A 16,084-nucleotide genomic window follows, 5' to 3' on the forward strand; every position below is an offset into this window, starting at 1 on the left:
ATATGTGTGTCAGGAGGTAATATTTTGAAAATAATGACTGTGCTTTGCCTCTACAGTTTTTTGCACATATAATCTTCACCCTAGTTGCCCAGAGGCATTCATATGTTTCAGGGACTATTAGGATTATTAAATAAGGAATACAAAGAGAAAGAATAGTTCTTTTTCTGGCAATATGGCAGAATAGATACCTTTAAAATCTTCTGAAAACAATCAAAAATGCTGGACAAAACATTTCCTCAAAAATAGTTCGAAATGCTAACTTAGGCTTCTGTTTTTACAAGTTAGCAGGGCATAAGGGTCAGCGATAAAGTTGCTGGCACTGACAAAGCCAGGGCCCACCAAGGTACAAAGTGTAATAGGAGGTGCCCTGCTAAAGATAGGACTCCAAAAGACTACCAGAATTGCCTGTCTCAAGAATCAGTGCTCAGTAGAAGGGAGAAAATCTTTACTGAACATTTATAACCATAAGACAATCCTTACATGGGTTTTGAGTATGAATTGATTACATGGTCGGTCCCCAAACCTCTAGTTGAGAATTTTTAAGTCCTTGCTTTGCAGATTGGTGATGATCCCAGGCACTTGGGAGAAACAAATGTAAAATCTAGTGAAACTCACCTTCAATTCAAACCTCAAATCATTCCCATTGATAAAGTCAAAAAAAACAAGGTCACAGTAAAATAAAACAAAGTAAAATAAAAACCACACACACATGCATATAGAAACAAAGCATCATGAACAAAAACTAGCAGAAATAAGAGATAGTAGAACTGAACCCATAGACATCAAATTTTTAAATTATCAACTAACAGTATTGTATGTCAACTCTATTTCAGTTTTTTAAAAGTCTAAAAAATTATCAGATGCACACTATAAAATAAATGTTTAAAAAATAATAGAAGAAAACAAGTATATAAACTGTGAGCAAGATTAGACAGGTTAGATACAAGAAACAAAAAAGACTGAAAAAATTATCGACTGTAGCATATAAAGATATTATATAGACAGAAAATATAAAAAAGAGGTTAATACATAGAGAAGACAACAGAAGTCTAACATATACTTAATCTAAACTCCAGAAGTAGAAAAAAAGAGTACTAAGCAGGAATAGTACTCTGAGAATCTTCCAGAATTGATGAAAAAAATCAATCCACAAATTCACAAAACAAACAAAAAAATCCAAAGCAAAATAAATACATAAAAAAGAAATTCACATCTATAGACACTTTATAATAAAACTGCAGAATGCCAAAGATAAAAAGAATATCTTCAAAGCAGTTATAAGGTTTTCTTGAAAAACGAATACCTTCCATGACAAATGGCAATTAGATTTAGTATTATTTCTTAGCAGCAGAAGTCAGAAGACAACAGAACATCTTTAATGTGTTGAAAGAAAATAACCAGAATTTTATACCTAGCAAAACTATATTTTAAGGAAAAAAAGGAAAGAATTAGAATTTTCCAATAAACAGTAAGTAAAATAGGTCTCCCTCAATTGATCCTCACTTAACGAAATCTATGAAGAGAAGTGATGGGTAGGGGAGTACAAGTCGGTGAATAAATTATAAGCAAAGAAAGTAATAAATATGTGGGTAAATCTGAACAAATTTCTATTTTTAAATGATAATGTCTAACCCACGAGGCTAAAAAAAACCACAAGATAGAACTAAAACACTGGGCAAAAATGGGACCCACGATAGCAGGGGGAGGGGTGAGAGGTGGTAATGACTGGAATTAAATGGTCTAAGCTCCTTGCATTGTTTAGGAGGAGAGGAAAGATAATGATTCACTTTAGACTTTTAAGTATGCATGCTTAAATTTCTAGAGAACCACTAAAAGAATAATAATAGAGTGTAAAACTTTCAAAGTACTATAGAATAATACATGAAATAAGGAAAAAATGTTAATCAATTCAAAAGAATGCAAGAGGTGAAAGAAAAAGAAACATGAAGAGGTAGGACAAATGGAAAGAATAAAATAACATGAAAGAATAAATTGAAATCAATCTGAAATTACAATAAACATAAATGCTTACATATTTCATTTAAAAGATATGTACGACTGCATAAAAACAATACCCAGTGTTATGTCATTTACAAAAGATACATCTAAAATACAGGATGTAGGGACTTCCCTGGCAGTCCAGTGGTTAAGATGCTTCACTTCCACTGCAAGGGGCATGGATTCGATCCCTGGTCAGGGAACTAAGATCTCACATGCTGTGTGGCACAGCCAAAAAATAGAAAATAAAATAAAATAAAATACAGATGTAAAGAGTTTGACAAAACAAAGAATGGAAAACAAATAGCAAGAACTAATAATGAAGAAGCTATTATATCCTACTGTTGACTAGTATTGTTGCATGGACACCAGACAAAATATGCTTTAAGACAAAAAGCGTTATGAGAGTTAAAGTGCACTACTTCATAATAATAAAAAATTTGATTCTCCAAGAAGATAGAAGAATTCTAAATGTGTATATACCAAATAGTGTAACTTCAAAATATATCAAGAAAAGAAATGATAATCTACCACCTTACTGAGAGATTTTTAATACACTTCTCTCAGTAAAAAAATAGATCAAATTGGGATAGGGACTTCCCTGGTGGCACAGTGGTTAAGAATCCGCCTGCCAATGCAGGGGACATGGATTTGAGCCCTGGTCCAGGAAGATCCCACATGCCACGGAGCAACTAAGCCCGTGTGCCACAACTACCGAGGCTGTGCTCTAGAGCCCGCAAGCCACAACTACTGAGCCCGTATGCCACAGCTACTGAGCCTACATGCTGCAGCTACTGAAGCCCATGTGCCTAGAGCCCATGCTCCGCAATAAGAGAAGCCACCACAATGAGAAGCCCACGCACTGCAACGAAGAGTAGCCCCCACTCACCGCAACTAGAGAAAACCCATGTGCAGCAACAAAGACCCAATGCAGCCAAAAATGAATAAATAAATAAATTTATTTTTTAAAAAAAATTAGGATAGTGGTCATCCTGCAAAAGATAGTGCCTTAGGAGCATAAAGGGACTTCTTGGGTGACACTAACATTCTATTTATTTATTTATTTATTTATTTATTTATTTTTATAAATTATTCATTTTTTTAATTAATTTATTTATTTATGGCTGTGTTGGGTCTTTGTTTCTGTGCGAGGGCTTTCTCCAGTTGCAGCAAGCGGGGGCCACTCTTCATCGTGGTGCGCGGGCCTCTCACTATCGCGGCCTCTCTTGTTGCGGAGCACAGGCTCCAGATGCGCAGGCTCAGTAATTGTGGCTCACGGGCCCAGCTGCTCTGTGGCATGTGGGATCCTCCCAGACCAGGGCTCGAACCCGTGTCCCCTGCATTGGCAGGCAGATTCTCAACCACTGCCCCACCAGGGAAGCCCCCATTCTATTTATTAATATAAGTGCTGGTTACGTAGGTGTGTTCACTTAAAAAAAAAAATCCATCTGTCTACAGATGTAACTGTAGACATAAATATACACACAATATATGTTTACATATATATAAATACATACGTATCTATACTATATATCTATGTATACTACAAATGGTGTGTGGGTGTGTATATATATATAATGTTTCCATCTATATGAAATCATGTGCAACTACACTATATACAGTTTCAGGATTTAAAAAGTATGTGGTAAAATTATAAAGAAAAACAAAAGGGGGCTTCCCTGGTGGCGCAGTGGTTGAGAATCTGCCTGCCAATGCAGGGGACATGGGTTCGAGCCCTGGTCTGGGAAGATCCCACATGCCGTGGAGAAACTGGGCCCGTGAGCCACAACTACTGAGCCTGCGCACCTGGAGCTTGTGCTCCGCAACAAGAGAGGCCGCAATAGTGAGAGGCCCGCGCACAGCGATGAGTGGCCCCCGCTTGCCGCAACTAGAGAAAGCCCTCGCACAGAAACGAAGACCCAACACAGCCAAAAATAAATAAATAAATAAATAGATAAATAAATAAATAAATAAATAAAATAAAAATAAAGGAATTCCTTTAAAAAAAAAGAAAGAAAAACAAGGGCACAAACCAGAAACAGCATACTTCACATCTACTCACATCCAAGTGGCTAGAATTTTGCCAATCTTTTTTGTTTTTAATAAATTTATTTATTTATTTGTTTTTATTTTTTTGGCTGTGTTTTGGGTCTTCAACGCTGTGCGCGGGCTTTCTCTAGTTGTGGCAAGCAGGGGGGCTACTCCTTGTTGCGGTGCGCAGTCTTCTCATTGTCGTGGCTTCTCTTGTTGCAGAGCATGGGCTCTAGGCGCTCAACCTTCAGTAGTTGTGGCACACGGGCTCAGTAGTGGTGACTCGCAGGCTGTGGAACGCAGACTCAGTAGTTGTGGTGCACGGGCTTAGTTGCTCCGCGGCATGTGGGATCTTCCCGGACCAGGGCTCAAATCCCTGTCCCCTGCATTGGCAGGCAGATTCTTAACCACTGCGCCACCAGGGAAGCCCAAATTTTGCCATTCTTAGCTGCAAGGGAGTCTTAGAAATGTAGTTAATGGACATAGGTGGGAAACTAGTTGACTGCCATAGGCAGAAATTCCATAGCCTTGAAAGTCAGGCTTTCTCCTGGGACAGGATTTTCGCCTATTAGCAGCAGTCTGGAGGACCCAGCTCAAAGAATTGACCTGAAGGCAGCAGAAGATACTGCTTTCTTCCATGAGTGACAGTGAAGTTGCTAATCTTTCTGCCTGGATGGTAGAAGGATGAGATGGTGGAGGGGAAGTGAAAGAAAAGCCCACCTCTTTCTGGGTCCAGTTAATGATGGGAAGGAAAAAGGAGATAAGAGAAGACGACAGTGGATTCTGCCTCTTGATAGAGGAGGTACCCCTGAGTGCAGAGGGATGTCTTTGTGTCCATCCCCCTCCATCATCCAGAGCCCTAGGAAGAGAGGGTCTGCACCAGCCTGGAACACAGCTTCCTCAGCCCAGCACTGCAGCCTGATCAAACAGAGGGAGCTGTGTGGTGGGGTGCCTCTGGTAGACTGTGGACAGAGTAGTGGACCCCTTGCAAGGACCACCAGGCCAGTGGGCTTGATGGATGGTGTCACGCATACTCAGAGTTTGCTGCCAGTGGGAGCTGAGGGTGGACCCAGCCAGCAGGGGATGCCACGTCAGGTTCTGACAAAGCCAAGAGGATGACCAGATCAACTTTTTTTGCAAACTTCGGGTCACTTATTGTGTCCCAAGTGTGGTTTTTTGTTTTGGGGGTTTTTTTTCATTAAATAAAATAGAATGGAAAAGATCAGAGTACATCAAGTATAAAAAGGACAATAATACCTTGTAAAATTTCTATTTCAGATATACAGGTTATTTTGTAAAAACTTTTGTATCACCTGTCCATATATGCTTACTGGAATCTCATGAAAATGTATCTGTATTTTATTTATTTATTTATTTATTTTTATTGATTAATTGATTGATTGATTGATTGCTATGTTGGGTCTTCGTTTCTGTGCTAGGGCTTTCTCTAGTTGTGGCAAGTGGGTGCCACTCTTCATCACGGTGCGCGGGCCTCTCACCATCGCGGCCCCTCTTGTTGCGGAGCGCAGGCTCCAGACACGCAGGCTCAGTAATTGTGGCTCACGGGCCCAGCCGCTCTGCGGCATGTGGGATCTTCCCAGACCAGGGCTCGAACCCGTGTCCCCTGCATTAGCAGGCAGATTCTCAACCACTGCGCCACCAGGGAAGCCAATGTATCTGTATTTTACTTTGAATCTTTGGAAGCCACTGGACTAGACTATGTGTTATAAGAGCCACAGACTTCATCTGCTAATACAGAACAAGCAACACCGTGGCAAGAGACCCAGCCTCTGAGAGCCAAGGCCACCGTAACTAAGGAAACAGAGTTGCTAGTCCTCTGTAAGAAATAAGAGTACACGAGACACCCCTTCCCCACACTCTGACGTCACAGGCAAAGAAAGGGAACAACAGGAAGGAAGGGATATTGTTTTCCTAGGAAGACTGAGAATTATCTTAAGGGGCTATTTGGATTATCAGATCAAACTAAGTTTTTAAATGGATGGCATCAAAAGTTATTATTCTTTTTCCTGATAACCAATGGGTGTTTGCTGGGAGGAAGGTTTGCTGCAGACAAAATAGACAAATTGCATTTTTCTGCACCTCACGGTTGCAGAGTGGGTGAAACTGGTGACCCTACAACGTGTGAAGCGGGGAAGAAGAAGGTTGTGGTTAGGGAACAATATGAACAAAGTCAGGGAAGCTGGAAGGAATAAGGCAAGTTCAGGGATGAATGCACCCTGACCAGATCTGGGGTCATTTCGTGAGCACTAATGGGGACGGCCAGATTATAGAGGGTCTTGAAAGTTAGGCAGAGGAGGACAGACTCGGTAAGGAGGGTGAGGAGAGCAACAGGGAGCCCGCATAGGTTCTTAGTAGATGAGGGACATAACACAACAATAACAATGTAAAAATAAAAATAGCTCCAATAATTTAAGTTGTAACTATGCGTCAGGCTGTCTGTCAAGGGTTTATCATTAGCTTTCACAAGCATCCTTTCAGGATTTCCACATTAATGAGTCTTATTTCACATTACTGAGCCTGAGGTTAAGGTCACACAGCTGTATGTAGGTTTGAAAGCAAGAAGTCTAACTTCAAAGCTCATAACTTCCAGAGTGGTTTAGGGACAGAAATCTTCAGGAGGACAGAGGAAGGAAAGGGGCCAGGAGGGACAGAGCACCTCGGAGGTTCCCAGCAGTATTCTCAGAGTGAGGCACTAGAACTCAAGATGAGGAGATGACCAGGAGGTGGATTTCAAAGAAAGCAGCAAGGAGCCCTGGTGATAAATGAAATATCTGGCACGTAAAGCAAGTGGCTGTCCCAAGTTTCCCAACCTGGGAAACAAGGATAATGGTTGTTAACAGAGAAAAACCAAACCAAAACAAAACATACACAACAAAATAAGTGCCCTTATTGAAAATTTCTGCCTGAATGCTTAAACTCAGAGCTTATGTCCTTCTCTTGTTCCCATTTCTCAGACCGAAAAACCACTTTCTCAGGATCTTCAATTTGAAGTTCAGAGGACCACTAAAAATGACTCTCGTAAAGCGTTCTCAGTTCCAAGACCGTGGAAGGAGCTGAGAAGTGGAGAGCATCGTAGAGGCTGACGGTGCCCGGCCCACGTCCCCTTCAGGCCTCACTACTCAGCGCCACCAGTCCGAGCTTCACCTCGACCAGAGGCATCAAGTCCCTCCCTGAGAACCTTGTCTGGCCGAAGCTCGCGCACCAACCTCAAGTGCTGGGAATCAGCGTCTCCCGAGAATCATCAACCAGTGCCTGGAAGCGACATGCTGGACACCAGCTCTCAGCGCGCCTAGGTTCCCCTCGCAGTGTAACCGGGGATGGGGGGGGAAAGGGGCGGGATGGGGGGGAAAAGGGGCGGAGTGGGGGGGAAGGGGGCGGGATGGGGGGGATAGACGAGTCTCCCACTCGCGCCCCCTACTGTTGTCTTCCTGGGATCATCTCCCAAGTAAACTACCCACCCTGCAATCCTCCTTGCACGGTCCGCTTATACCTGGAGAGAGGAACTCGGGGAGGGCGTCACTTCAACCTGTCGACATCAGCTTATAATATAAACTTCAATAGGGCCGAATTTGGGGATACATACAGTTTAAGAAGCCAGTCAGAGTTAGCTGGTTTAAGAAGACAGCTGGTTGGCTGTGCCGGTGATTTCTTCCCCTTTAGTTCCCTATCACAGGGCACAGTTGCTTATATGCCATAGGCACGCAATAACTGTTCATTGAATGAATGGGTGGATGATTCGTTCCCCAAAATTGGTGCATATGTATCTTGAACACGTCCCTAGATCAATTCCTTAAAATGATTTCACATGTGAGATCTGTGAAAGTACACGTGTGAAATATGAATTAGTTCCATTCAAGTGCTGATCATTTACCTGAAGTCTTCCAGAGAATTAGAAAGTGCCAGGCACCTGCATCACTGAAAATGTCCACATCGGTTCCATTGCTAGTTCCAACCGGTCACATACATACCAGGCATAGTGGGGTGCCCAGGTGAAGATTTAACTTGTCATTTTCCCCTTTGCCAGAAAGAGAGCAGAGCTCCTTGCTTAGATGAGAAAGTCAGACTAACCCAGTTTTACTTGGTCTATATAAACCCATGTGGAGTTTGTTTGATTTACAGGTAAGGGGATCTCAAGAAAGAGATACCCAACAGCCTCCTAATCTGACAACTTAAGCCACTTGTTTTTTATTCCGAAAAAAATAAAGGAGATATCACATTGAATTTGCATCTCTGAGTTTGTTCAGCAGTTCATATGAATTATAAAGAGAACATTGTCTAGGAAATCTGTTTTCTGGATGCCACCAACAGAAATTCTAAGTGTAATATTTGGGTAATTAAAGAAAATCATATCCCTGTGGTAAGAGCCTTTTGTTTACCAACTAGGTGAATGTGCTCACGGATGCATGAAGGGAAATTCAAAAGATGAAGCTGGCGACTTCCCTGGTGGCGCAGTGGTTAAGAATCCGCCTGCCAATGCAGGGGACACAGGTTCGATCCCTGCTCCGGGAAGATCCCACATGCCACGGAGCAACTAAGCCTGTGCGCCACAGCTACTGAGCCTGTGTGCCTAGAGCCCGTGCTCTGCAACAAGAGAAGCCACCACAATGACAAAGCCCACGCACTGCAGCAAAGAGTAGCCCCCGCTCGCCGCAATTAGAGAAAGCCCACGCACAGCAACGAAGACCCAATGCAGCCAAAAATTAATTAATTAAAACAATTCATTCAAAGAAAGAAAAGATGAAGATAAATTAAGGAAGGTAAGCTCTGACCAGGGAACTAAAAGGTTCCTCCCATCACTAATGGTCAAACATGGGAATACAGAATGTCAAGAAGCAAAACCCTACTTCTTGCCAAAATCACAATATTTTTCCCACCCCTTGCAATTTTTCCCAGGAGGAGACTCCATTTCAAGCATAGACGGGGGAGTTATCAACCCTGGAACAGAAACAGAGGAGCAGTTGTAAGGTAGCCAGTGGGACGGAAAACGACTGGAACTTGGGAGTCAGGGGGCCTGAGGGTGAGAACTAGTTGTACCAAAGAGTGTGCGGCCTGGAAACATAGTTACCTCAGTTTCTTCATCTGTGAAGGGACATTACTGCATATTATCATTACTGCATATTATCATTATTTATTAGTAGTAGTAGTAATGTTATATTAATACTAGATTATTATAATAATTAATAGGGGCAGCACCTGATAAACGAAAACCCCTTATCAGTTTGATGTGATTTTTCTATATTACCCAATATTGCCAAACTTACCATGAGCAACTTATTTCTTTTCCGAGAGACCATTCTAAATGCTAAATCCAATTCCATGACACAATATGACTGTCTTAATTTAGAGACCTTATTAACTAGTCATTAAATGGTAACTGTTTTCATTTTACAGGCTGCAAAAATGTTAAGTTTGCCGAATTAGGACATTTCAGACTTTAAAGAGAAATCTGAGGTTATCTAAAATCTAACCTTGTATAATATTCTAAAATCACCTCTTCCAGCAGGACTTGCTACTGTCTGAATCTTAAGAAAGCGACATCTGCAAAGGTAGCGGAGACACTCTGTGTAATATTTGGAGTCCTCCATTAACAACTTCAGCAAGGTCCTGGTAACTGGACAGCATCCTTGAGTTCCAAAGCAAAGTCCCCAAGAACATCGGAGTATAAATGCTCACTCAAGGAGAGTCACTGGTCTATTATGATGAATACGCCTTGGAACAGCTCCATTGGTTTTCTATGGCTGCACACACTCATTCTTCTTTGAAATGCAGGTGGGAGGAGGAATAAGATCGCTTTAAACAGCCTGAACATGAAAAGCTTTATTCAACCCAATTCAACAAACAAAAGTTAACCACAGTCATTTTCATCCACTACCACGGCCAACTATTTTGTGCTTATACTAGTTTTATCTTTCTAGAGGAAATATTTTCTTTAAAAAAAGAAAAAGTGCCGGCACAAATTGTTGGAAGATCTGTGGCTTCCCAGAATATTGATTATTTTAATCGCCATCTCTGACCCACACAGGTACTAGAAACATGGCAAGCACAGTGGAAGTAATAGGAGCATGCAGACAGGGGGCTGTCCTTTCTACTTCTATAAACTCCCCAACTGTGTAGCCTCCAAGAAACAATGCAAGGAGGTTTGCTGTGACCCTAAGAAGCACAATGCTAATGATACCGTTTGCGTGAAGTCTCTGCTGCTTGCTCCTTTTTTCTGTAACCGAGCATATGTGAATCAAGGGGCTGTGAAAATTAGGAGTGGAAGTGAAGGGGATCCCTCTGTCCGCCACCCCTAGAAATCTTAATATTTATGGCCTCTGGGATGTAAAAAAGGGGAACTGAACTCAATCCCAATACTGCCATTTCAGTAAATCTCAGAATAGAAGAGATAATCTGAATATGTTTGATGATATTCAAATATCATCCATGTGTTATCATTTTACTCAACACTCAAAACACTACCGCGTCTGCCAAGCAGATTATATAGCTTGGCAAACTTTCATTTCATGAATGACACTTAATATGAAATAATTTTCACTGACAGATAGAGTAACAGTGATGTAACAGATCCTGAGGTGGTACTAGAATAAATCCACACATTCCAGGACAATGATAACCGACTAATCTCAAACACCTCCACATGATGTTCCTGTAACTTATGAGGAAAGGGGGCCCTTTAAAAACGTCCTTTCCTGGGGATATACATATATGTATAGCTGATTCACTTTGTTATAAAGCAGAAACTAACACACCACTGTAAAGCAATTATACTCCAATAAAGATGTAAAAAAAAAGTCCTTTCCCCTTCCCTTATTACAGATGGAACCAGGGCTCTTTCATACTTATAGCCAGTCCAACCTAGCGCTATATACAGAATGGCTTATTAGAGCCCATTGTCTGCCATTCCTTTTTCCTCCTCTGCGCGCAAGTGCCCTCTTAAATTGTCAAGGCAAAAGTTCTCTCTTCAGCTCAGAAGTTCCAGGACTCTGCAAGCAATTCCCTCGGGGTCTTCCTTAGAGAATATTTGGGGCACTTTAAAAGCAGTGGTTTTCAAACAGTTCACAGGTCCTAGGGTGTGCCCCAGGCACAGCCCAGGAGAAAAGAGCAGATTCTGGGTTCCTGGCTCTCGGTTCCCCCAGAGCAGCTCTGTTTTTATCCCACTCATATATTAGGGTCCTGCATAAGACTCCATTTGGTGCTAAATGTAAAACCAAAATGATGTCTTCAAAAATGTGTGAAAACCATCACAACAAATGGTGCCCTCTCTTAGGCTCTCTTAACCCCCTCCCCAGGCTGTTCCCTTCAAACGGAGGTTTCTGTACCTATTTTCCTTTAAAGAACCTCACCCTGTTTCCTCTTCCAAAATTTGAAACATACATGAATTGAAACTATTAAATATATTTATTTATAATATTCAAAAAGTAATCCAGAGTTTTGCACAATAAATGTTTTCAAGGTTATGATTCGTTTTTCTCATACGGACTCCAGCCTGGCTTTAGCTATAGCCCCTCCCCAAATTCCAACTCTCCCCCACTCCATCAGCAAAGGAGGCATACACCTGACATTTAATCTTTATGGATTTTACTGTTACAAGCCAAGAGAAGAATGAAGCTGCCTCTTTCCCTTTACCTCTCCACAAAACTGGCATTTGGTTGGTATTCTGGGCTAATTATTAGAAATCTGGCATCATCGTCAAAAAACGCCAACTTCAGTCAATGTCTATATATCTGACAACTGAAAATGAATTGGAATTTTATTGAACATCTTGTTAATGTGTGTTGGTCAAATAAGTTGTATATAGCAGTATAATGACCAATGTTTCTAATCTCAGAGTCAAAAATAAATGAACAGAAAAGCCAAAGATTTGGAGTAATTTAATTGTACTCCTCAAAAGTCCATTTAAAAATGAACTGTTCTGAGCAAACTATTTGACAGACAATGGAGCATGAAGGCAGATTCTAGAAACTAACAAATCCCATTCATTTCCTTCAGTTTGTAAAAACAAGCAACTGACATGTTTCCTGCCAATGAACATAGTTGAAAGATAAGAAAGCTCCCTACAGGAAATCCTTTGCTAAAAGAGAACAGTTGTGCCACTAAGCTTAACCTTTTTCACCAAATCTCAATCAGTTAAATATTTGACAAGACGGGATCATGAAGTACATGCTAAATCACCCCAATGATGCTATATTGCTTCTAACGTCTGTATTTCCTATGGCATAGATGCAGGATATTAAATAAATATTACAGTATAGTTAGGATTCTTTCCACCTCCTCTCCCCTGCCACCATGCAATTAGTTGATGAAAACAAGGGAAATTTTCTGCTTTTTAAAAAGACCAAAGTGTTAGTTAAGTGAGATGTAAAATTGACCATTTTCAGTTAAGATTAAGCAATACCATGCTATAAGTCAGCACGATTGTAAGAAGGAAATTTCTAAATGAATATCAAGCACTTCAAATTTAAAGACTACCATTGACAAGATTAGAAAAATAAAAGAAATGCACCGGTTTTATATTTACAAGCTTCAATGTTGATCCTCAAATTCAAAATTTAGCCTCCTCAGTTATTTTTCGCTTAGCAAAGTGAAAGGGGGAGATCTCCAAACTTTTCTTTCTTTACTCTCCTCACTAAAACCACTACCAAGATATTGAAAATATTTGCAACCTTGAGTTGGGGAACCTCTCAATTATCCTAAAAACTAAAGCACTCTTCTCCATCCACAGAAGAAGAGGAAACTTTTCTAAGTTAACCAAAATAATAATAATTGCAGTTTTGAAAGAGCCCTTATTTCTGTTTAGGATTATCCTTTCCCTGCTTCGCTACTAAGAACACCCTTCCTTATACTTCCCAAAGCACCAGACAGAGTCTTCATCTATCCTGTACAGGCAGCCTTAGAGCAAAGCTCCAAAATGCCACAGTTCTTCAAATTCAATTGCAACAGTTCAAGTTAGAAGCCTCTTGCAAACAGAAACTCTTCATTATACCGTCCCCAAATGACTCTTCAGCCACAGGTAACAGCCTAGTCTTTACAGCTCCACAAAGAGTGTTGTTCTAACAGTAGACATACAAATCAGTTCGCTTCCACAATTAAGTGATCAAATACATTCTTCTTAGCCTTCCCTGGCGCAACTCCGAGGTAGCAAAATGCAAACTAAGCACGCGTGCTCATCCTTGCTTTAAGCCCTTTTCCTCACATCTTTTCAGTAAAAATACAGTTATGAAATCCAGGAGACTGCATTTTTGGTTGTTGTTGTAAAATGACCTTGATTTGACAGGCACGGTCTCAGGTTTCAACAGATGCTGTGGGAAAGCTTACAGAAGGCAACATGTTCTCCAGGCATCTGTGATGACATGCAGGTTTTGTTTTTTTGTTTTTTAAATGGTGGTTATGGTAGTGTACGTGTGTTGGAGGGGGTAACTCGTCTCAGTTTCCATGACAACCATGTCTCTACTCATCGGTTGTTAGATACCATCCACTTCCTGTGTCTAAATTTTTAAGCCAATCAGAAAAGTGTTTATACATTTAACAACTTCTGGGACGGTGCTTCTTTAATTAGGGTGTTTTAAGGCTCAAATGGAGTTGTCCACCGGCCTTATATTTTTCCTCTTAAGTAGAACATTTCACAATATTTACCAACTCATTCTTTTAAGGTGAAGAATGCCCCTTTTTTTTTTTAACTTGAAATGCATTCTCCTCAAACCAGATGCCACAATTTCTTATAACAGTGTGCAAGCTGATTTTGATTGTTGGCTCTTCGTGGCCTTTTTCTTTCACTGTTAACAGACTTAAATTTAGTGCATGATACATGCTAATAAGGCACAAGACACTTACATTATCAAAATAAAGATACAGTTAAGCACCGTCTGCTGACAGTGATATTTAAGTCTTCAGATCAAAAAAAAAAAAAAAACAGGAAAAATTATTCTAAGTTGAACAACTTTGCATTCTATAACTCCCAAGCAGAAACCATTGAGAACGTATTGTAAAGTGATATGTCTATAAAAGCTGATGTCTGCAAAGAAATTTGTCACCAGAATGGCCTACTTTCTTTGGATAGAAGCAACAACAAAAAATTAAACACAAAGGTATCTCAAGCAAACTGCACCCAAATTAAAAATCAGCCTTGCAGAAATCTGGGCACGAGAAGGCTACTCTGAAATTACAGCATGATGTTCAAAGAAGGTTTTGGGTGACTGTTTCCCTAAGTCTTCACTGAACTGACCAATCAGTGTGAGAGCAGAGTGGGCTGGAGTCATTTGTGCAGTCTTCCGAGCTCTCTGAGCTGCTCTCCCCTCTCTAAGGCAGCGCTGGCGATCAATGAAAAACAGGGAACAAAAGGAATATAACAGGATGTCTCCTTAGCTAAGGAAAATGATTCCCTTTTTCCTCAATGAGCCAGCCGCACCCTGCCCACAACAGCTCCACATGGGAGCTCCCAGCAGACCAGACCTTTCGGCTGAAGCACATTTTACATGTGCAAATCATGTGTCCCAACTGCTGGCAAATGTGTCACCTTAAGCATATCCTGTGACAGAGGGCTCCCCGAGCCCAACCAACTGAAACTAATAAATTAAATAAATTAATAATCCCTCCATTAAAAGCTGCCAAGAAAGACTGTGTTTCCCTTTCCCAAATGTCAAATCCGAGAGTATAAACAAAGCATGAAAAATAGTCTCTTCAGCCTCCCCAGCCAGTAATCATGGTTTTCTCCTCAAAACCAGGTTTCTCCAAAAAGAGAAATATACTGACTGCCCTCAAAGGAAACTCTCATCTGTATATGTCATATCAGGATAACCAGTTACAGTATTTGAAAAGAGGTTTAAACTGCCCACAGATTTGACACTGTTTATAATTGATAGCAAAACACTTGCGACAGCAATGCTGTAAACTCTGCCCGAGCCAAACTCCACATTTAACACGTTAGTTCCTTGAAAATAAAAGTAATGCCTGGGGAGCCCACAAAAGTAAAGACCTAGGAAGTAATTAACAGAATTACATCAATTATTTCATAATTTTTAAAAATTATCCATTTGTCTGCTATTTTAAAAAAAAATTTTAAAACTACTATCCACAAATTCCTGAGAAACTTTTTTTTTTTTAATGAACTTACTTTTGAGACAAAACTAATGAAAATATGCAACTTGCCAGCCCTGAATCTCTCCCATTCGGACTGCATGCTATAAATCAATCTGAAACCAGGTGGAAATACGGGGGCGGACACCTTAAAAAATCAAAGGGTGCCCCAAAATGCAGCAGCCTGAACTGTGAGGGCTTCTCGTGACAATGGTGAACCAGAGCAGAAGGTCAGGAGGCAGGAAATGAGCCCCATTTTCGTTACCTTCGATCGCCTGCCCCCCCTGCTGCTTCTTGCGGCCGCATTGGGGGGCTGCGGCGGCGCTGGACTCGCGGGTGGCCCCGCCGCCGGGTCGCGCCGTCTCCCGGCAGAGCTGCAGCCGATCGCGGCCGGAACCCCGGCTCCAGCCCCGGCGCCCGCCCGGGGTCGGCGGCGCGGCTCCCACCCGGGCCCGGAGCCCTGCTGGGTCCTAGTGCGCGCCGCGCGCCCGCCGGCGGCCAGGTCTGCAGCCCGCACTTACGGCAGGCGGCTCGCGAGCACCGTGGTTCCCCGGGAAAACCGAAAACCCCGTCGTTCCCTTTCAAAATCAGACACGGTAGGTGCGGATGAGCTGGAGCTTAATGTCAAATCCCGGCCTAAGATGTTAAAAGAAAAACATTGGCGACAACTGAACTCATTGAAGGCGGATATTAACATCTGTAGCCCCAGTGTAAAGCGTAGGGCAGTAACTGGTTTCCGTAGGTTCGCCCGGTGCACTTGTGATATTGTACATTCACAGACGGTAAGAGAGAGTGCGGGATCAGTAATGATAGGTTTCGAAGATATAACGGCGCCCCCGCGAAAAAAAAGGTTGAAAATTGTGTGTTTAAAACGATGTTTTAAACAGTTTTCCAATGATTTTTTTTTTCCTAACACGTCCTTCTGCGTTTTGCTTTCTCTTACTTTATCATATGCTATTTT

General features: G+C 41.5%; 1 protein-coding gene across 5 annotated transcripts in view; it reads right to left on the bottom strand.

Annotated features, from left to right (window-relative positions):
* The window catches only part of FOXN3 (forkhead box N3), a 408,488-nt gene extending 392,933 nt beyond the window's left edge, over window positions 1-15,555 (bottom strand). For all 5 annotated transcript variants that reach the window (XM_057544390.1, XM_057544389.1, XM_057544384.1 and 2 more), the window contains exon 1: window positions 15,389-15,555. The gene's annotated coding sequence lies outside the window, so the exon portion shown is untranslated. The remainder of the gene's footprint in view (window positions 1-15,388) is intronic.
* Window positions 15,556-16,084: the final 529 nt, after the last annotated feature.

Source organism: Balaenoptera acutorostrata, chromosome 3 (genome assembly GCF_949987535.1).
Source record: "Balaenoptera acutorostrata chromosome 3, mBalAcu1.1, whole genome shotgun sequence".
Classification (NCBI taxonomy): Eukaryota; Metazoa; Chordata; class Mammalia; order Artiodactyla; family Balaenopteridae; genus Balaenoptera; species Balaenoptera acutorostrata.